Source organism: Cupressus sempervirens, chromosome 3, assembly GCF_028749045.1.
Source record: "Cupressus sempervirens isolate cs-2001-9-10 chromosome 3, ASM2874904v1, whole genome shotgun sequence".
Lineage (NCBI taxonomy): Eukaryota > Viridiplantae > Streptophyta > Pinopsida > Cupressales > Cupressaceae > Cupressus > Cupressus sempervirens.
The window spans coordinates 754,921,094-754,945,128 of NC_143120.1; the positions used below are offsets into that span (position 1 = coordinate 754,921,094).

General features: G+C 34.4%; 1 pseudogene across 1 annotated transcript; it reads right to left on the bottom strand.

Moving 5' to 3' along the window:
- Positions 1-4,353: 4,353 nt before the first annotated feature.
- LOC149569016 (transcription factor bHLH118-like) lies at positions 4,354-6,365 on the bottom strand (annotated as a pseudogene). Its single transcript, XR_016362677.1, has 3 exons — positions 6,099-6,365; positions 5,637-6,005; positions 4,354-5,464 (listed from the first exon to the last, which is right to left on the bottom strand). The product of XR_016362677.1 is annotated as a transcription factor bHLH118-like (transcript).
- Between the last annotated feature and the right edge of the window lie 17,670 nt (positions 6,366-24,035).

Here is a 24,035-nt window from a genome sequence, read left to right on the forward strand (position 1 = left end):
TTCCATAAATGACAACCTTGAAGAATCTTCTTAGCTAAATTCCCAACAAGATCGGTTTTAAAGGAAATCAAAACTAATAAGAAAAAGGAGAAGAAGGTTAGTCAGGACACAACTCATGTGTTTGCAAGTTTCACTATGAACACAGTGGATTTCAACTCCAAAGTTGCCCCTTCTCTAAGGAAACATAAGGATGATTTGTTGATGACATCTAATTCCCCTATGCATTTAGAAAGGAACAATAAGAATTTCATTTCTACTGTCCCTATGATGATGTAGGTTCATTCTATAGGTGCCATGAAAAGTAATTGTGCTAGTTGCTAGGAACTACTCAGGCTAGTCAAGGATATTATAAAGCAAGAGATGGTGGCCCTTAATGAACAATTCAATGATTTGGATGAGATTTTTATGACTCTATCCAAATTTTCCATTAAGGTCACTAATGTTGCTTCCATCATGCTCCACATTTCACAACAAGAGAACGAGGAGGATAACCTTGGTCTAGAGGAGTCTCTAAAACTCTATGGGTTTCTAGTGCATGACTAGGCCAAAATCATGCTGGCCAAGAAATGTAAGGTAAAGGCCAAAGCATACACCTTTTCTTTTATCGCTTTCTTATGGTTTTCTATTGTTGGTTTAGTACAACTTTTACTTTTATGATTTGGGCTTTATGCCTTAAATATTGTTTATGTATATGGTTTAAACTCTTTAGTGGATATGTCAATAGATGCTTAGGTTGAATAGCCTTTATATTTTGGACGAAATTTATGCTGTACAATAGATACCATGCTAGTTATATTTTAGATACTATTCTATCTGCTAGTAATTTTGTATTTAATACTGGTAGATATGACGATCTATATGCTAGCATCTAATTTAGGTTTATCGGGTTGGGTACTCTAATTTTTATATTAAGGGAATGGTGGTTAAAGTGTTGGTAGTTTATTTTTAATGTGTTAGTGAATGGTTTATCCATGGTGATGTATTGAGGGCCATCCGCCCTGTTTTCACTTCTTTTAATATAAAAAATATTCATTCCTTATATCTAATTACTTTCCAACACATTCTTAAGGCCATTAGAAAAATTTCAGCCTATAAAATTTATTTTATTTTCCTACAACTAAATAACTACCTGGCTTCAGAAATATGGTTCCATCTTCTAATACTTAATTTATTAGAGAAATCATCACATCTATTTGGAATTCCTTCATTGCATGATTTTTAGCCTTGATGAAAGAAACATACATATTATTATAATCTTTACCACATTGCTATTTTTACTCCTTTAAAACAATTACTACCTTATTTATCTCTATACTTTTCCAATCCTCTTATCTTATAGACCCAATTCACATTTATAACTTACTTGCCAAGAGGAAAAATAATTAACTTTCATTTTCTATTTGGCATGAATATAGATAGAAATGATATAAGGCTATGAAAGAAATATCTTATTTCAAAACATAGTGAAAACAAAGAAGATCATTATGGAAAAAATGAAAAATCTCTAAAATATATATCACTCCTTAAATCACTACAAAAAGAAAAAAATAAATCTAACTTTCCTGACCTATAATTTTTTTCCCTCCATAACATTATATAAATAAACTAAATTACTATAAGAAATAAATCCCAAACTCAAAATTTTAATCAAAATCATAATGACAACTTTCACTTTTAAAAAATATCCTCTAGTCTCTTGGTTGTTCTTTTAATTAGTTGGACAATTGTGAGGTTACAACCCTCACAACTATTATTTCTTTTCTAAGGTGATCCCCTGTTATTTCATAAATTCCTTATGTTTTCCATTTAAGTACCAATCCAAAGTTATCCAAATCCTAGTGTACAACTACCCTCTATAGTCATTTTTTTCCCTAGTTTCAAATGGAGCTCTTAGAGCTGGTAGGCAAATTGAATTTTGGAGTTTGAAGGTCCCTATAACATATTGATTAATTTTGTAAAAAATGTAGTAGCACCATAATAAACCTCATACTAATTATCATCAAGTACATTAATTATCATACTTAAAGAGATGCACTAAGAAATTTCTTAGGACATTATCAAGTAACTCAACATCTTCATTGATCTCTAGTTTGATGGTGATTTTGTTATAATTCTATATGTACTATAGCCCATGAAGATGCACATCCCATCATTTTTATCCAAATTTTTTCTGTTCTCTTTTTTTGCTAGTGCATATTCGACATACTAAAACACTCTAAAGTACTCAACCATACACTTGGATATCATATATGCCCCTTGTGGAAACTTGTAACAAACTCACTTTGTGGAACTTAATCTATAAAATAAATCATTATTGAAGTAGTTGCACCCTAATATTTAGTTGGTTTTTTTTTTTTTCATTTTTCATAATACTTACCATATCTAAACTAGTCTTCTTCTTCCTCTTAATTACTTTAATTTTCTGTTGATTTAGCTTCTTTTCAACCCCTCCATAGTACCATGATGCTTCCAAATATTTTCAAACATATTGGAGGGATTCTACCCTTGTCTATTAGACATTATAACCTTGGCGAAGTGTCTACTCTCCTCCTTATCTTGGTTCTTAAATACCATAAACATCATAAAATCTTATGATTTATGCTTAAAAATACAGATCTATCCCTAATTTCTGTAATAATATACAAATATCATAAAATATTGACTCTCTCCAATAGAGATGTTATACATATGACCATATAAATCAGCATGCACAAAATATAATGGTGTAGGTTCTCCTTTAGAGTTTTACAAGTGAAAGAGATCCTTATTTTGTTTTAATATAATTTTGGCTTGAAATATAATAATAACATATAAAATTTATGAAAAAATTCTAGCCATTTCATTTTTGAACAATAGACTCAAACCAATGTAGTTAAAATATTCATACCCAAGATGTTCAAATAAAGAGGATTCTTTGAACTAAACTCTTCAATATAGATCACTGATGTATTTCTATCTATTTTCTCCCATTCTTCTCAATGAAGACACATTCACATTTCTCCATGAATACTTTATAGCCTTGTTGTACCAATTAATAGACACTAAAAGACTTGTAGTTAGTACAAAGAGAAATATAAACATTCTCTATCTCGTTAGTCTCTCCATGCTTGGTGTTGATAAGTCCTTTGTGTACTACTAGAAGTGCTCTAGTATACTCCATTTTAATCTTGGGTAGGATATTTTCATCCATAACAAAGAAATTCATTACTACTTTGTATTTATTTTATTCAATGTTGAGATGCAAAATTTCAAATTTGCCCTAGCACTAATGATGTACATGAAAAAGGCCTTTTAGTGATCAGAATCAACTACCGTTTCATTAATTATATTTATCTTCTTCTTTGTTTCATCATATTTGTTTTTCAAGCTCTCCCTTAATGACCAAATTTACTATCATAATAACATGCTACATTGCTCTTATCATATGTTTGACTTTGAGCTTTTTTAATTCTTCTTGATCCAAAACAATGACTATGAGCTACTTGCTCCCTCTAAGCTAGTTGTTACTCCATAGCTATTTGCCGCACAACTTTCTCATTGAGACTTTGCTTCGCCTCTTATGAAATGCTATAACCTCTTACCTAACCCCTTCTATTAGCTCAAAGGTTGAAAGAGTTCCCTTGGGAAGGATTTGAGGAGAACAAATCAAATTATCCACCATCAATGCTGAGAGGTCCTTCGCTTCAATGGAACCCAGTATTGCATAAAATCCACGAGAGTAGATTTTTTGAAAATCTGTTATATAATTCTCGACTCTACCATTGTTTTGTCAATTATTATCAATGTATTTGAAGAGTCTCAAAATATCATTGTGACATCTAAAACTTCATTAGTTTGACTTTATCATATTCTTTGTAATTTATGCGGAGAATTTCAGTATGCTCCTATGCATAATTTGTTGATGCTATTCTGGATAAGTCTGTCTTTTTCAAGATATCTCTCATTAAACTCAATGGCTTTACATATTTTCCAATCATCAATGGCTTTACATATTTTCCAATCATCTATTTTAGCTAGACATTTTGGTCGTTAGTGAGAGGTCACCCAAATATACAATCTCAATGACTACGAGCTCTCAGAAGTCTGTCTTTTTCAAGATATCTCTCATTAAACTCAATGGCTTTACATATTTTCCAATCATCTATTTTAGCTAGACATTTTGGTCGTTAGTGAGAGGTCACCCAAATATACAATCTCAATGACTACGAGCTCTCAGAAGTCATTTCCTGCCATTACTGTCATTTTCTTTGCGTTTGACACCATAATTTTGTTATTGTTCCCAACTTATAGTACCATTTGTTATGTCTCAAAATTTAATGTTTCTTCTGTTATGTCTGCAAAAAATAATAAATATTCAGCACAAACAAATTGCCATTTATTTTAAAACTTAAGGCTTTCTTAGAGCTAATACTAATTGTTACATTCAAAATCCCAAAACACAGACGTTGACCTGCCGCTTTACTTGCCAATCAACTGGCAATGTAGAAACATAAACCCCAAACAGAGCTAGAAATGAACTCCACATGACATATACAAACTTCTCTCAAACTTGGATTACAATATGATTTAAAGTACTTCATCTAAATCAATCGGAAGCTGCAGCCACAATTGACTTATTCAATTGACTAGAGCTACATCAAACTCTCTATTCCTTTCCGCTGGAGCTAGACATTCACCTTTACTTTTGTCTTCTGTTACTTAGCACTGCATTGCTAACTCTTCTATTCTATGTGGCTGCACAGTAACATTCACTTTAGCTTCTCAGAAATGCTGTTCACAATACATTCTTTTTCATGCTTACCATCCCTTGTAAAAAAAATGCACGCTTTCTCTGTGTCTGTTGCTGTCCACTTAAAAAATTCATTTTTATGTCAACATTTAAATTTACATGCTTCATGTTGTGCATTAGGATGGAGGGCCAAGAAGATGCCACAAAATCTTCAAGGAATGGCTTCTGATAGGTAGTCAGCTGAACGACTATTCAAAGATAATTAATTTTCTAACAGATCTTTTATTGCATATGAGAAACTTAATTGACTCGACGAGGGCATAAGATACATAATATTACAACAAATCTTCCATTGTATATGAAGTGTTTGCACATTTTCTACTCTAAAACTGTACCTATTCTTGAAATGCAGTCTACACATGCTAAAAATATGCTGCAAGACGGGTCATCTGTTCATCCTAAATACAACAGATCATGTAAAGTGTATAGAGAGAGATAAAAGGGCAGTTCAGAAACACAGGGGTAAGTTTTTAAAATAATGAAGAACAAAAGAAGACCTTGTGGGAATCCGCGGCCACTCCAAATAAAATACTGGAACCACTTCAAAGAAACTTTTAGAAATTTCACAGATCAAATTTAGCTAGTTGAATGCTGAAATGGGGATCTGTGTTCCCTCACCAACTGCCAAAGTCTCTCATATATAACGTTGCTCTCAAAACGGAGAACATCTGAGATCTGCACTGGCATTGATTTCAATTCAGAGAAGAATGAAATTTGAATACTCTAGATTTTATCAGGAAGAAATTAAGTTTAGAAAAATAAATGAATTTTGATTATTTAACACTTTTAACATAGAAATCAAACCTTAATACATAATGTTAAGCATCCAGTATAGGCAAAGGATTACCTTGCATTGAAAAGTATAGAAGATCTTATCATTTACAGAAGATTGCAATGCAACCTCAACTTCAAGGTCGCCTCCTTCCAACACATCTAATAACCTCCATAACGGAACTGTCTGTTTGAATGTACCAACAGTGACGTGCATTTCCAAACCCACATTTGTAAGCTTCACCATGGGAAAAGCGCTGGATGAATCAATGGGCACATTAATCTCACCATTCTCTGTATTACACGAAACCCTTTCAGGGAATTTCTCAAAATGAGATAAGATTCTCAGCCTCTCTCTTTTCTTCTCCAAGTCTTGCACATTCTTCTCCAATTCATGAATGTAGAATGCAGCTGCCGCGAGCTGGTCTGATAATGAATGCTTTTCCTGAAAAATTAGGTCAAATTTGTTAGTTCATCAAGATTTTAGAAGGGGAGATCAACGGATAAATAAATAATTGCACAAAGAAGTAAAATGTACTTTGAGATTTGCAGGAATTAGCGATGTTAGAACCGAGCATAAACTTTTCATGTCACGGCGCCTCTTTCTCTCAATCAGTTTGTGATCCTCTTTCTTATCAGTAACGATCTTGCAGGACGCCATTAACACTCTATTCTAAGGACTGATCCAAGATTGGAAAATCCTGCAGTTCGTTTCAAGAGCTTTGGGCTTTTATGCAGATCAGATCTTATTTGGTCCTCAAATCCTCATTCAAATGAGCCCAACTTGTTTGCCCTAGAAAATCCAGATTTATCAACACGTCATATAAAATTATTATTGTGAAGACGATGGTAGAATCTTCAACGAGAAAACCACAAGCTTTAGTTAATGCGCCTGGAATTTTTAGAGATCAACACAAATTGGGCTCCACCAAAGAATTGCCTTTCATTGTAGAAACAACGGCCAAATTTAATCCTACTCTGCCAATGAATGATGATTTATACAACTTAGGAAACAATTTGCAGACACATTTAAATATGTCTCTAAGATATTGGACCGTAGCAAAAGTTCACTAGTGCTTTCTCCTTTGTCCTTTTGCAATAATTCACCAATTGAACGATAGTTCTAGATGAAAAAAGGAAAAATGGTTCAACAGATTAGAAATTTAGGTCTTGATTATGATGTCATTACGTAAACATGTCTACCACAGCATGCAACTGTGCAGTGACGTGCTTGCATACGTCCGTGCAAGCTGATGTGGTTTCTAGAGTTTTAAACAGAACCATCTGTAAGAAGAGAAAGTTTCGGGGATGTCATATATTAGACATTGAGGGGCTAAGGATGGATGACCTATCATAAAAATTAAAATATTGTCGAATCTTTGCCCTTTACTCCTTATGCACAAATTGAGTTGCTTTGGCCTATTGAATGGAAAGCCTTCAAATGAAGATGCTTTGCGTAAGGCATATCCACTTCGAAGAGATAAACAATGATTCTATAGATAAAAAGATAAAAAGTGTAAATTGATAGAAATGTCCAAAATTATGAGAGGGGAATATCATTTACCCTTGAAGAATTGCCCTTTTTTTTAAGGCAGTATTCCTTGTCGTTTAGGTTCAATTCATAGATAAAGATCACAAATTAGATTTGGAATAGACATGGTTGAATATTTTTATTTTATGAAAATGTTTGAAATTTATATATTTTGATATAATAAAATATTTTACTAGTTATATTTTACTTAGGTTCAATTAGGATAATGCATTGCATAGTAGTTTGTATATAAGACATACGAGTTTCAACATATATTCTATTTTATGTGGGAGACGTAATTTCATTCTATGTGAATAATGTCTTATTTATTCCTTATCATAATCTCTTATTGCCCTACATGTATAAGAAGACACATCTAAATTATAAATCATTCTAATTGATTCAGTTCATCAATTATGGTACTGTCATTCATTTATGTCCATTATCAATAATATTACTATTTTATCTTAATGCAATTGTCTTTCCATTCCATTGTGGGTGTTGGTGTTTTCACACTACTAAGCAACAAAACACTTAGTACCAAGATGATGAAGATCATGAATACCCTAAGGATTAGCTACTCCCTATAAATAGCTCTATGTTCTTCAGATCTAGACCCAACTTCAACAAAATCTGGAAAGATTTTCTACTCTTTTGGCTCTATAAAACCAACGCAGGTGCACCTGAGGAATAAAAGATTCATAACCTGATATTACATTCATAATTCATTCATTATATAACATTTACAACGATAATCATCCCCTTATAGCAGATTGGTCACAATTCTTCTTAGATCTATAGATAATTCTGGGCAAGAGAAGCTAACCAAGACTAAGAGATTAAATGTAAACAAGTGCTGACTAGCTTTGACATTCTTCAAACATTAAAATAAAATTGATTTAATTTCAAGCTTGATTCTTATTCATGATTTCTCCAATTATAGACCGAACTTTGTTGATCAGTGCCTCGTCCATTGGGATTTAGAGTCTATCCAATTTCTTGACCTAATTGATTGCATTACAATTAATGTTATCAACAATCCACACTGAAACTCATTCTTACATATATCCTTCCTACTACTTGGAGATCTTATCATATTCACTAAAATATTTACTTAACTCATTGAATTAAAAACAATAGTGAAATGATGTAAAATTTGTCCTAATTGCATTCAATTGAACAAACTTTTCTCATACAATCTTAGGATAACTCGATGACAAAAATGAAGACAAGATTCAAAAAGAAAAGACATGGGGATATCTCATATTTGCATTAATTCTCTTTGAAAATTGTATAACAACTGAGGTAGAACTCAAAACAACTCAAGATAAGACACTACAAATCTTGTAACATTAATGTGTCCTTAGATTATTGTAGAGAAAATATATCATAAAATTTGCATCAAGAACTGGACTAAAAAAAGCTTAGTAAAAACTAAAAAATGTACAATGACTCAGACCCCTCTTCTAGCCATGGAATTTCACTTATATACTATGAGATGCAACAAGCTTTAGGCATAGAAGATACTGACAGGTGTCCTTAAGATAGAAAAATATTTACATTGTTACTGTCATAAAAGACAAAAAATTGTGCAACAGAAAGTCTTTCATCATGAATATTCTTTAGTGGGGACCACTTTCTATCACACCTTTTGTTGCTAAGGATTTTATGATTGGCTTTGTTGTTGTGCTTCATCCTTGGAATGTGTGATAGTCAGTTCTGCATGTGGTAGGCCTTGTTCTAGTATTTGCAAGCTAAGCCGAACCTTAAGTATCCCATCCATGTCATCTTGTAATGAGAGATTAATAGTCACCATAGGTCATTCTATTATCAAGTTATCATTTTGGGGGCCTATTTAAGTAACTGCAATTGGTTTCTCACCTTTGTCGTCTTCTACTTCTACTAATATGTCAATTATTTGTACTTCATCCTATTCCATTTCATCATCAGTAGTTTTACCACATTCTAACTACTTTGCATGAACAAATTTTGCCATTCACTTGTCAAAAAGTGTGTCATCTGACCAATTAAAATGTAGAATATCATGTAACTATTGGATACAATTGTTCAATTGTGCATTGTCTTTGATGTTACACAAATGTCATATCAGTTATCAGTTAGAGTCTACCAAGCTCAGTTGGTCAGCAAGGCAAAAGACAGAGTCTACCAAGCTTAGAAGGTTAGCAAAGAAGGTTTATAGTGTCTACCAAGCGTTCTCAAACTTTACCTTGTGCAGATAGTTGTTACTGAGCTTTCATGGTTAAGCAAGGAAATTCAGTGTCTATCAAGCTTACTCGGTTATCAAAGGGAAATATGGCAAAAACAGTTCTTACCGAGCTCTCATGGTTAGCAAAGGAAATTCAGTTCTTACTGAGTTCACTCGGCAGATAAAGGAATTTGTAGATTTTTTAGTGTTAACCAAGTTGAGATGATTAAATCAGGAAATTGTTTCTAGAGCAGTGTTTACCAAGAGGGTCGGCCAATAAAGGATTTTATTATTTTGTGAAATAAAGTTTATTTGTTTAATGTAATACTTGTAGCCGACTAATGTATGGTTTATTGGTAAATGTAACTTGTGAATGGGTCGACTTGATAATCTGAATGGTATATATAAGAGGTCAAGTTGAAAATTCTAAGTGATGGATTTGATGTGATCTGAATGAAAAGGAGGACTGATTATTAGGAGAGCAATTTTTTTAAGAATGATCAGAGATCATTAAGGAGCAAGAAAGCTATATTTCATCAAGGTAGATCTAATGGTGCAGAATAGAGATCTGTAACCAGCAAATTCAGTTGCATCTTATTCAGGTCAATTCATTGTTACTTTCTAACCATTGTAGCAATGATTTCAAAATCTCTTAACAGAGTTGGCTTAGTAGCCATTTTGTAAATACTTTAACAATGTGACAGTTCAGTTGAATTTTTTTAAAGACCTTCTAGCAAGGCCACTCTTAATAGGGTGATTAAATCCTTTAACAAGGTCACACCTAACAATGTGTTTTGTAACCTTTAATAGGGTTGGCTCCTAATAGGGCTCACTTCAAAAGAGTAAAAATTGGTAGCTAGTTACTTGATGGTTTTTCCCATATTGATTTTCCACATTAAATCTGGTGTCTCTTGTGCTCATGCTATTTACTTTTACATGCATGTTAATAATTGTGAATGCTTAAAGATCAATAACAAGTTAATCTACCAAGTTACAACATTTTATGAAATGTTTACCGAGTATCAGCAGTAACTAGTTATTTAAGACATCTAAGGGATCCAAATTTGTTTTTTGGAGTAACTGATTCCCCCCCCTTCTCAGTTACTCCATCTATAATTCCAACAATTGGTATCAGAGCTTTTGGTGCTTGCAAGAAAACATTTCAAGGATCTAAGCCAAAGATCAAGATGTCTTACAAGAGGGAAATTCTAAGACTTAACAGGGACAACTTCTTAGCATGGCAGAGATTGATGAGACTTCATCTAGCTTCTATTGGTGACACAGGGCTGAAGTATCTTGATGAAAAATATATAGAACTTGTTGGCACATTATTTGTCAATGATATTGCTGAAAAGAAGACTCACAACAACATGATGATAGATATTGCATCTTCCCTAAGTTATGAAGAATTTGATGATATCAAGGATTGAAAAATTTCCTTTGAAATGTGGAACAAGCTGAAAGAGATCTATGGAGGTGATGATAATGTGAAAAGAGCCAAAGCAGAAAGTTTGAGAGGTCAATTTGATCAGATGAGGATGAGAGAGGATGAAAACATAGCAAAATATGTTGAAAGAGTTAAAGCAAGTGTCAGTGCAATCAAAGCATCTGGAGTAGATATCAAGGAGGAAATAGTTATAAGTAAAGTTCTTAGAACACTAATTCCCATTTATGCAATCAGAGTTTTTGCAATTCAAGAAAGAAGAAGTGAAGCAAATCATAAGATAAATTTAGAGGCCATAGTTAGAAGATTGACTACATTTGAGCTAGATAACTATGATAATTATGTTCTAGGTGCCAAGAACATTGAATCATCATTTGAAGCCAAGATTTCACTCAAAGAGAAAGGTAAGAAGATAAAGGATTCTCAGTCAGACAGTGATGAAGAATCACAACAGAGTTCAGATAGTGATCTTGAGGTGGTTGAAGCTCTACTAGCAAGGAAATATCCAAGAGGCAAATGGAAATACAAATGTAAGGTTCCTCTAATCTATTTTTCTAGTGAAGAAATTGGACATATTACTACTAGGTGTCCAAAAAATCAGAACAAGGATGAGAAAAAAAGCCACAAATGCAATGGCAAGAAAACTTCAAATCATTTAAGGACAAAGGTAAGAAAACATGTTTCATGGCTAAAGATTCTAATGATTCTAATGACGAAGAAGAAGATGAAATTATCTACATTGTTGTAAAGGATGAGTCTAATAATGATGAGGAATTATGTCATGTCCCCTTTTCAAATAATTAAAAAATAATAATCTTTGCTAAGGCAAGCAGGCCCAAGAAAGTGAAGTTTTGGAAAAAGGGGGTTAATCTTTGGAAACCGTTGGACTAATAAATGAAAATTATTATTAAACTATGTTTCATTAACCTCTCTTGGATATGAGTTATGGTTATGCCCTCTTTTAAGGGGTTTGGAGGCATTTTGGGCTGATTCCAGAACTTGATTTTTGCTCATTTTTTGTTATTCTTCAGAGGCTGCCAAACCTGTGGAGAAGGAGACCCAAGAACAGGAGTTTGCAAGTTTCCAGGGAGACCCAAGAATGGGAGTTTGCAGGTTTTTGGGAAGGCTAAAGATGGGATTTTGAAGCCATTCCATGTGCATGCTCATACAGAGTTTGCCTTTGTGCTGAACAGTGCAGATTTGTGAGTTTTCGGGTGTGTTTTTTGTATGAGTTTGGTGTTTTCAGTTGAGTATTTCATATCAGTTTGGGTTTTTGCTGTATTTCAGACTTTAAGGGGTTAAAATAGAGCTGAGTATATGTATTGGGACGTGATTAAACTTTTGAGATAGATTATTAGTGTTTTTGTGGTGTTTTCGGGCATTTTTGTGTTAATTTCAGGAGCCCGATGAGCATAGTTTTTGTCCTACATTTGTGAACTGTTGTGTAAAGGCTATACGGATCTGGAAATGTCATTTTTTAGGCTGTTATTCTGCTGAAATTTTTTTTAAAATGTCCACTTTTAGATTTATTAATAATTTGTGAAGTTGTGAAGCTTTTGGCACTATTTCTGGCATACCCGTTTGGGTTTTCTTGAGAAATTTGGTGGATCTTTGTGATATTAGTTGTTTGATCTTGAAAATATGATTAGAGGTGTGAAATATCATATACAATCAGTAAAGGGACATTTTAGTGGTATCAAAGCCATGATCTTGCCAGCCTGAGGGTTTGTAGAAGCTTGCATGTCAGTTTTGACAACTACCCAGATCTTGCATGTCATAATTTATGATTGCATCTTGCTTCTAATCAGCTGCATGTCAAAATTTATGGTTGCATGCTACTTCTAATCATTTTCATGTTAGTTCTTAGTGAATTTGGTGGTTGTAGAAGTTTGCATGTCAGTTTTGACAACTACCCAAATCTTGCATGTCAGTTTTGACAACTACCCAGATCTTGCATGTCATAATTTATGATTGCACGTTGCTTCTAATCAGCTGCATGTCAAATTTTATGGTTGCATGCTACTTCTAATCATTTGCATGTTAGTTCTTGGTGAATTTGGTGGTTGCATGTTGCTTCTAATCAGTTGCATGTCAAAATCTATGGTTGCATGCTACTTCTAATCATTTGCATGTTAGTTCTTGGTGTTTGAAGAAGTTATATCCTATTGGGGTTACACTCTACTTTATCCAAAATGGATAGGTATAGCACAGTGTCTCAGAGGACACGATCTTGGACAATTTATATCCAGAGTCAAAACAGTAGAAAGGATGGTTATTTAGACATTTGAGATAAACTTATGAAAATAAGCCATGACATGTCTGAATAGTTGATTGAGCACCATTGTATAATGAATGACATATTTTCTGACCCAGCTAAGGTGGATAAGTTGACTAGATTTTTATTTGGTAGATTTTCTCACGGGATAGATGAAACAATTCCCAAGAACTTGCATGAGGAGTTTGAGAAACTAGCTGATAGCCAGGTAGAGGTCTCAGATTCTACTCTGCCACAGGAGGTGGTGGGAAAGGATATTACACAGATTGATAGTAATGGTCAACTTGATACTCAAATTGAGATAATTATTTATAGGTCGTCAAAGGGTGATGCCACAGGTATTCAGGATGGTATAGTTACAACAGGCAGTGACTATAGTATAGTGGGTTCAGATGATGATTATGAGGATGTTGTTGTGTAGGATGGTGAGATACCTAGTAGAGATGAGCAGACATTGAGCATTCATGACTTTGCTTCATCACATGAGGTTGAGGCTGGTAGTACTTCACATGATTTGTCTAGCCAGATATTACTCAGGTGAGGAGTTTGCTTGAGTTACCAGTTGATTCTAGTTTACGGATATGGACTCGAGATTTTTATATTGGCGTTTGGGATTCAGTTGATTGGAGATCTTTAACACTTTTTTGGTAGAAATGTTTGTTTGGGTGCTATCATGGATTTGATTAGCAGATTACACGATGTTGTCTTTTCTTGTGCCAGTATCTTGTCTGATGTTGGTATTAGTTTTTATACACCAATGTTGGGCTTTGTTCATATATCCAATCAACCATACTTGCTGGAATGTGTTGATGATATTTCATATTTGGTAGTGTGTATAGATGAGTCCCAGGATCATATTGGCATTGATGACATCCAGGAGGATGCAGTGGGCAGTTTTGAAGACTTAGTTTCCTTGGGTATAGAGGAGTTGGACAGCAATGCTAATGTTTTTGATACTCCATATGTTGATATGAGCTTTAGATTTGATTCATAGGATATGGATGGTAATACTCTAGAGACTAGTAACTTTGAGGATACTCCTTTAGACATTGCATCAGAGGAGGTTTGTAGGAGACAATCAAGCTAGTGCCATCACGTGTCTAATCAGTTGAGAGTTAGTGACCGAGACATTGCTATCACTTGCCAGCATTTCGATGCTGCTCATCAGTTGTTAGCAGTTTATGGATGGGGTTCTCCTACTAGTGATGAGTAGGGAGGCAGTTATCTTTCCTTGACAGAGTTCCACTCTTTATGGGAGGCTATTCGGATTTTGAGACAGAATTATATGCAGTTGGTAGCCAATAGGAATTATCTTATGGAGTGGGGCAGTACAGCATACGATGTATTGTTGGCCAAGGAAGATGAGGTGAGTGAGCTTACTGAGTAGCTTGAGGTGACTTTTGAGATTCTTGAGAGTACACAGTTGGCTTTCAAGGAGTCACAGTTTCATTTGGCTAAGGTGACCATGGAGTTAGAGTGACTATAGTCTTTACCTGATTCTATACAGTCACAAGCTGTGGTGTTTGGTGATCCGAGGATGTCCATGGCCGAGATTTTCAGAGATAGTGGAGATGGGGATGCATCCATCCTTGATACTAACATTGGCATATCAGGTTCATTCCCACTAGATTCAGGCTCAGTTGAGTTGGGTGTTCTAGCAGATTGTTGTATGCCTGACATGATGGTGGCCTCTAGTATTGATGGCACAAAGACTAGAGATGTATCAAAGATTATGTGTGATGTTGGTGAGTCGGTAGTTGGCATGGTTCCTGCTACTAATACTACTCCCTTGGTGATATCTTCAGAGGTAGTAGTCAGTTCCAACATGGTTAATGATCAATTACAGTTAGTTTCATCTAGATTACAGTCTGAGCCACTGATTGAGATTGGTGAATTCTATCGACATTACACTGTGAGGTACACTCATCAATTTACCTTTGATGACCATGTTGATGAGATGATGATACAGAGATGTACTTTGGTTCCTAGTGCTTATCATCAGTTATGGGATAGTTTGATGCCTCAAGATGAGAGTTGTGATGGGCATGACATGGTGATAGGTTCTGCAGTTGACAGCTTGATAATATGTGACTTAGAGTAGGAGTTTGGGAGTGATGCTTCAGTGGGTGTTGTTATTGATTCTACTCCTTTGGCTATGACATCTCCTGACATAGCTAGTGATCAGTCACAGTGGGTTGTATCACTTGTTCATGGTGAGTTGTTGACTGAGGTTGGTTTTTTTAATCAACATTATATTGCAGGGTATGTACATCAGTTAGCATTTGATCCTTGTTCTAAGGAGTTGATGGCAGGAAAATTTGGTTTGGATTCCATTTGTTACTCTTTATCTTGTAATGTCTTTTCACCATCAGCAATGCATGGGAGTTATGGTTATGAGATAGTGGCCGGTGATTTGCAGAATTATGCGGATTGTTGGAGTTGTACAGTGTGTGGATTCTCCATACTTGGTACAGTTTCATTCGAGAGCGTTCACCATTATTGTAGAGTTGGATTGTACATTCCGTATAGGCTAGTGGGATGCATTGATGGTATTTACTATGTTGGTAGTTTGATTTGTCCACTTTACTTGGGTTCTAATGTTCTAAGAGTTTGTGTCTCATGGGTTTTTGACTGTGGTAGTGGTGATTTTGGAGTTTGGTTGAGCTATAATTGTCAGTTTGATTATGGATTCCTCTTGGTCATATTGCAGAGGATATTGTAGGAGCCTGTGTTAATTGGTAGTAGTATAATTCATGACTACATTTGGGATCCAGGTGGATTGATTGGTTTATTTTCCAGCCATTGCTTGAGGACAAGAAATGTTTGGTAGGGGAGGACTTTTCATGTCCCCTTTTCAAATAATTAAAAAATAATAATCTTTGCTAAGGCAGGCAGGCCCAAGAAAGTGAAGTTTCAGAAAAAGGGGGTTAATCTTTAGAAACCATTGGACTAATAAATAAAAATTATTATTAAAATATGTTTCATTAACCTCTCTTGGATGTGAGTTATGGTTATGCCCTCTTTTAAGGGGTTTGGAGGTATTTTGGGCTGGTTCCAGAACTTGATTTTTGCTCATTCTTTGTTATTCTTCAGAGGCTGCCAAACATGTGGAGAAGAAGACCCAAGAACGGGAGTTTGCAGGTTTCCAGGGAGACCCAAGAACGGGAGTTTGTAGGTTTCAGCTAAGGATGGGAGTTTGAAGCCATTCCATGTGCATGCTCATACAGAGTTTTCCTTTGTGCTGAACAGTGCAAATTTGTGGGTTTTCGAGTGTGTTTTTTGTATGAGTTTGGTGTTTTCAGTTGAGTATTTCATATCAGTTTTTGTTGCTTCTATATTTCAGACTTTAAGGGGTTAAAATAGAGCTGAATATATGTATTGTGATGTGATTAAACTTCTGAGATAGATTATTAGTGTTTTTGTGGTATTTTTGGGCATTTTTGTGTTAATTTCGAGAGCCCGATGACAATAGCTTTTGTCCTACATTTGTGAACTGTTGTGTAAAGGATATATGGATCTAGAAATGTCATTTTGTAGGCTGTTATGCTGCTGAAATTTCTATAAAAATTTCCACTTTCAAATTTATTAATAATTTGTGAAGTTGTGAAGCTTTTGGCACTATTTCTGGCATACCCGATTTGGGTTTTCTTGAGAAATTTGGTTGATCTTTGTGATATTAGTTGTTTGATCTTGAAAATCTGATTAGAGGCATGAAATATCATATAAAATCAGTAAAGGGACATTTCAAATTAGCACTTATTTCTCATGCGAACAAAAATGATACATGGATTATAGATAGTGGTTGTTCTCATCACATGACTGGTGATAAAACTAAGTTTGAACATTTTTAAGACTATGATGGTGGTAGTGCGAGGTTTAGTAATAATGAACCTTGTTGCATAAAAAGAAAAGGAAGAATCTCACTAACCAAAGAACTTGTATGTGATAATGCATATTGGGTAGAAGGACTAAAACACAATCAGTTGAGTGTAGCACAACTACTCAATAATGGTTTTGATGTAGAATTTATGCATGGAAAAGCAAGACTACTAGATGGCAAAGGAAAGTTAATTGGATCGAGAAATCAAACAAAAGGTAACTTATTTTATCTTGAACTTGGTGAATGTTTGTGCTTTATTGCTCAAGTTGAAGAAAGTTGTCTATGGCATAGGAGGTTGTGTCATGTGAACTTTGATAACTTGGTGAAAATAAGTAAATTCAAGAAAGTAAGAGGCATTCCTAACATAAAGAAACCTGAGGTTGGTCTATGTAAGAATTGTCAATTTGGCAAGATGGGAAAGACTAGCTATAAAAGTAAAAACTATCAGTCTGAAGAAGTTTTAGAAATTGCACATACTGATTTGTGTGGACCTATTGGAATTGAAACTTATACAAGTGAAAAGTTCTTCATTCTTTTTGTTGATGATTACTCAAGAATGATGACTATCATGTCCCTAAGAGAGAAATCAGAAGCATTTGAGAAGTTTAAATGGTATTTGGCTAGAGTAGAGAAGGAAATAGGCAAAAGATTGAAATGCTTGAGGTCAGACAGAGGAGGTGAATTCATTTCACATGATTTCAATAACTTCTGCATTCAAAGCGGAAAAAAAAGGCAAGTTTCAACACCTAGAACTCCTAAACAAAATGGAAATAGCTGAAAGAAGGAACAAATCTATCATGGACTATGCAAGAACTTCAATGATTGAAAAGATTATTGCTATCAAATACTAGAAGGAAGCTATTAGCACTATAGTTCGTACTTTGAACCAAGTACAATTGAAGGACTAATTCAAAACCCCCTATGAGTTATGGTATGGCCACAAACCTAATGTAAGTTACCTAAAAGTATTTGGAAGAAAATGTTACATTTTGAAAGAGTCTAGAAAAGGTAAATTTGATGTGAAGGGTGATGAAGGAATATTTTTGGGATATTCTTGCAAGAGTAAAGCATATAGATGTTTGAATTTGTCTACTCACAAAGTCATAGAAAGTGCACATGTGAAAGTTGATGAGTTTGCAAAAAGAACTGAAGAAGAAAGAAAAATGGAACCATAAGACTATAGGAGATTTGTTCTCATTAAACTTGATATAGTGCTAGGTACACTTGTCAATCAAAAATATTTTGCTTTAGATTTTTCAATAACTGAGTTGTAGGAAGTTCAAACCGGCTAACACCTACCGAGTCTGAAGGACCCGAGCTACAAATAAAAGCTACCAAATCAACAGCTACCAAGCCTGAGCAACCAAAACCCGAAATTGAAACACAGGAAGATAACAATGCATGTCATTCAAAAGGAAAGGAGCCTATGCTAGCAAAGTATTTCAAGAGACATCATGTACTAGATTAGATCATTGGAGATAAATCAGAAGGAACTATGACAAGAAGTAAGTTAAAATGTACTTGTTACTTGCTGATTTTAAACCTAGAAATGTCAAAGATGCATTAGAAAATGAAAGCTAGATTGAGGTTATGCATGAAGAGATAGAGTAGATAGAGAAAAAAAAAACATGGACTCTTGTACCCAGGCCTAAAGACAAAAATTTGATTGAAACTAAGTGGGTATTCAGAAACAAGTTAAATGAAGATGGCAAGATATCAAGGAAAAAAGCTAGATTGGTATGCAAAGGATACTCTCAAGAAGAAAGTGTGGACTATGGAGAGACTTTTGCTCCTATTGCAAGATTGGAAGGTGTTAGGACCTTACTTGCATATGCTACATACAAAGGATTCAAAGTTTATCAGATGGATGTCAAGTCAACAATTCTCAATGGTATACTAGATAAAGAGGTTTACATTGAATAGCCTGAAGGTTTTGTTGATCCATACAAGAAGAACATGGTCTAAAAATTACATAAAGCATTGTATGGTCTAAAGAAAGCCCCTAGAGCATGGTACGAAAGACTACACAACTATCTTAATCAGATTGGTTTTCAAAGAACTAATGATAACAATAGCTTGTATATCAAGGAAGGACCAAATAATAAGACTATTTTGGCAGAAATATTTATAGATGATACTTTGTTCATAGGAAATGATGATCTTTGCAAAGAATTTTTAGAATAAATGAACAAGGAATTTGAAATGTCAATGTTTGGTGAGATCAAATTCTCTATTGGTCTTCAAATTTAGTAGAATAAGAATGACATCTACATCACTCAATCTAAATACATCAAGGAGATACTAAAAATGTTTGGTATGGAAGACTACAAACTAGTTGGGACTCCTATGTGTACTGGATTGAAAATTACCAAGGATGCCAAATCAAAGTAAATGGATGAGACATTGTATAGATCTATGATTGGAAAATTGTAGTATGTAGTGCATACAAGACCAAACATTGCCCTTGCAGTTGGTATTATAGCTAGATTTTCAAAAAAACCAAAAGAAAATCACATGATGGAAATCAAAAGGATCATAAGATACTTAAATGAACTGAAGATTATCGATTATGGTATAAATTTGGAGGAAATCTAGATTTAAAAGTGTTTACTGATGTAGATTGGGCAGGGAACGTTGATGACATAAAGAGTACAAGTGAAGGAGCTTTCCTTCTTGGAAAAGGTTGGTTTCTTGGACAAGTAAAAAGAAAAATTGTACATCCTAGTCCACAGTAGAGGCTAAATATGTTGCAGCAGCAATAAATTGTTCAAACATTGTTTGGTTCAAACAGTTATTGGAAGGTATGAAGGAAGAAATCAAATAACCTATTGTTATGTTTTGTTACAATACAACTGCAATTAACATTTCCAAGAATCCAATGATGCATTAAAAAACCAAGCATATTGCTATAAAGTATCACTTTGTTAGAGAATTGGTGCAAGAAAAGGAGATTAGATTGGAATATGTTCATACAAAGGAACAAATTGTTAACATATTCACAAAGCCTTTACCTAAGGATGCATTGTTGTATCTAAGAGGTAAGTTAGGGCTCATTCCCCTATCAGAAGCTCACTAAAATATAGTTTTAGTGATGCATCAACATGAACATATTCAAATATCTATCACTTGATGCAGCAAAGTAATGAAGACATTTCATATGAATCAGTACTTAAGGTATAGTGAAATTCATTTTGAGTTGTGTTTTCTTTAGCATGTTTTGTCAAAGAGGAAGAGTTTACTGCCATATCTTTATGAAATTTGCAAGAAAAAGAGAATTTATGCAAGAGGGAGAGATTACCATGAAAGAGGGAGATTACTGTATTTGAGGAGTTTTGTGAAATGAAATGTAAGAAGGTGAAGAATTCTATTAGTGAAGGCTTGATCTCAAATTTTATTTTGCTATGACATGTTGTGTTGCCATCAATGCCAAATTGGGAGATTGTTGGATACAATTGTTCAATTGTGTGTTGTCTTTGATGTTACACAAATATCATATATCAGTCAGAGTCTACCAAACTCAGTTGGTTAGCAAGGCAAAAAACAGAGTCTTCTGAGCTCAGAATGTTAGCAAAGAAGGTTTACAGTGTCTACCAAGTGTTCTCAGACTTTACCTTGTGCAGACAGTTGTTACTAAGATTTCATGGTTAAGTAAGGAAATTTAGTGTCTACTGAGCTTACTCAATTATCAAAGGGAAATATGGCAAAAATAGTTCTTACCGGGATCTGATGGTTAGCGAAGGAAATTTAGTTCTTACTGAGTTCACTCGGAAGACAAAGGAATTCAAATATTTTGTAGTGTTAACCGAGTTGAGATGGTTAACACAGGAAATTCTTTCTAGAGTGGTGTTTATTGAGCAGGGTCAGATAATGAAGGATTTAATTGTTTTGTGAAATAAAGTTTATTTGTTTAATGTAATACTTGTCGCTGACTGATGTATGGTTTATTGGTAAATGTAACTTGTGAATGGGCTAACTTGGTAATCTAAATGGTATATATAAGAGGTCAAGTTGCAAATTCTAGGTGATGGATTTGATGTGATGTGAATGAAAAGGAGGACTGATTATTAGGAGAGTGAATTTTTGAAGAATGATCAGAGATCATTGAGGAGAAACAAAGCTATATTTGATCAAGGTAGATCTAATGGTGCAGAATAGAGATCTATAATCAACAAATTCAGTTGCATCTTTTTCAGGTCAATTCATTATTACTTTCTAACCATTGTAGTAGTGATTTCAAAATCTCTTAATAGAGTTGGTTTAGTAGCCATTTTTTAAATCCTCTAACAAGGTGATAGCTCAATTGAATTGTTCTAAAGACCTCTAGCAAGGCCACTCTTAACAGGGTGATTGAATCCTCTAATAGGGTCACACCTAATAGTGTGTTTTGTAGCTTTTAACAGGGTTGGCTCCTAACAAGGCTCACTTAAAAAGAGTGAAAATTGGTAGCTAGTTACTTGTTGCTTTTTCTCATAGTGGGTTTCCAAGTTAAATCTGGTGTCTCTTGTGGTCATGTTATTTATGTTTGCATGCATGTTAATAATTGTGAATTCTTAAATATTAGTAACAAGTTAATCTACCAAGTTACAACATTTTGTGAAGTGTTTATTGAGTATCAGTAGTAACTAGTTATTTAAGACATCTAAGGGATCTAGATTTCTTTTTTGGAGTAATTGATTCCCCCCCCCCCCCCCCCCACCCCTCCCCCCCTCTTAGTTACTCCATCTATCATTCCAACAGTAACTTCTTCATCATATACTCTCTAATTTTGCCAAACTCAAGAAAATCTTGCCTCAAAGAATAATTGAACTTTTACTTCTTCAGTTGTGATTTCCCACCATGCATTTCACTTTTCATTTATGACTGTATCCATTTGAAGGAACAATATATCATTAAATTCCTCGGCCCATTCCTCCTTATTTTTCAACTTATTCTTTTTCTCTATGGCATGTGGGAACAATTCAAAGTTAATACTCTTATACTTTTTATGATAACTTATGATCCTTTTGTGCAATGCAACTCTCTTATCATCAAATTTAGATATATCATTGGTCAAATCATAAGTTTTTCTATATACTCATAAGATAAACTGGTAACAGAAAAAAAAATAGAAGAGTAACATTCTCATTTCTTCTACTCAATTTGTTGACACTTGGCTTCAAGGCATCATCGCTTGCTTTAAGCTCTTCCCAAGTATTTTATACCTTTGCTAATTTCTCATAGAAATTTGGGACATCAATTTTATTGACTAAATACATAATTTCTTTCCTTAACCTATCCTCATATTGGATCTCCAACTCTACATACAACACCTATAGTTTACTCTTCTCTTCTTCAAAATTCTCCAGAGTAATACTAAGGTCTCTGTGGTGTGTCTAGAATCTCAATAAGAGGAGTGGATTTAAAAGGCTCCACTAGTGGATAAGGATAAGTGATTCTAGGCCTACTAGACTACCCTTGGTGTCCCATTAATTTATTTTCTAGTTCAATTCTCTTTTGAATTTCTTTATTATAAGAAACTAGAATGTTCTTGTACTTGTCTTGTATCTCTAACCTTTCTCTTTTGTCTATTTGAGTTGTGGCTAATGTGAAGTTGGTTGATACAAAACCTAGCTCTGCTACCTCTTCACTAGTAGTCTACTCAACTCTTTTCACAAACAAGTTTCCTATTAGGCTGGTGTCATCAAGCTAGGAAGAGCTAGTCGTGGATCCTTTTCTCATTGACCATATTACCAATGCAGCATGATCCTCACTAAACTTGGCACCTTTCAGTTCTTCCTACCTTTTCTCCTCTCTACTCATTTCCTTTGTAACAAAATTAAAAATCTTGCATCTACAATGTTCCAATTGGGTAGTAGAAAAACCCCAGATGATTTTATCATTTTCCTCCCTTCTTTAGGGGTCAAGCTTTTAAACTCTTGCATCATATCTTCCTTTATTTGGTTTTGTATATCTACTTCCTCCATCTCAGGATGCTCTAGTATTAATTTACTATGCCTTTCTTCAAACAATCCAATGTTTTTTCTCCAAGAAAACTAGTAGAAGGCTCTAGATTTAACAAAATTGACTTCTAAAATGAACACTTGGCTGGCCTATACTACAACAGGGTCCAACTCCCTTCCTTTGTAGTATGCAATAGTTAACTCAAGGCTTGGCATTGGAGGTTCCTTGGGATTTCCCTATTCTAATTATGATCTAGTAATAAAAATTCCCCCTTGTGATCCCAACTATTCCACCTACTCCTTAGTGAGTTGTTCATCTCCTATGTGTAATGGGGATTGGGTGGGTGAATACTACTCTGTTTGAGGCACTTGTTCCTTTTCTATCCTCTTCCTCTTGGGCATGGGCTCATTAGGTCTCTCTTCTATAATAGCACTGGTTGACCCTATTATTTATTTTCCCTTATCTATTTTGGCCCTTTTATTTTGAATTATATTGTAAACAAGTCTCCTTTGAACAATTTATTGCCCTGATCCTACTGTAGGGGTAAGGAAAACCACCTCATGACCTCTCGGGCCTTCTCTAGAAAAGAATTAATAAAGAATAATTGTTCTCATTCATGACTTCCATAATCTTAGGAAAAGTAGTCATTAGCTTATTAAATTTTTCTACCTCTATTTTTGCATCATCTAGAGGCTTATATTTATTAGCAAAACAATTAATAAATTCTAAAACCCTAGAATAAACCCTCTACTTCTCCTTTTTCATATCTTTCTCTTGCAAAGAGAACTCATTCCTTATTATATCTTCATGGAAGTAAGGTTGATGCTCTTTTTAATGAGTTTTAGCTCTTCACATAAACACATCAAAAAATACCTCATTATCACAAAAATGGACATGGGCTACAACCATTTTATATTGGTCCAAGAATTTGTATAGGAACACCCAACCACCCTTAGTAATTATGAACTAGTGAGCTACAGTACAAGCAAGGAAAATAGAGCCCCTAGATCTACTAGTCAATTGTGCTTCTTCCAATCCCCCTATCTGCCACAACATTTCAGCAATCCCTACCTTTAGAGGTACTTGATAGGGCAGTATATGGGGAGTCCCTTGGAAACCATAAACCCTAAAAACTTTAGAAATAGGGTAAGGAATAATGTCATCCCAGTTGTGGGATACTTTCTAAACTAGAAGGATTA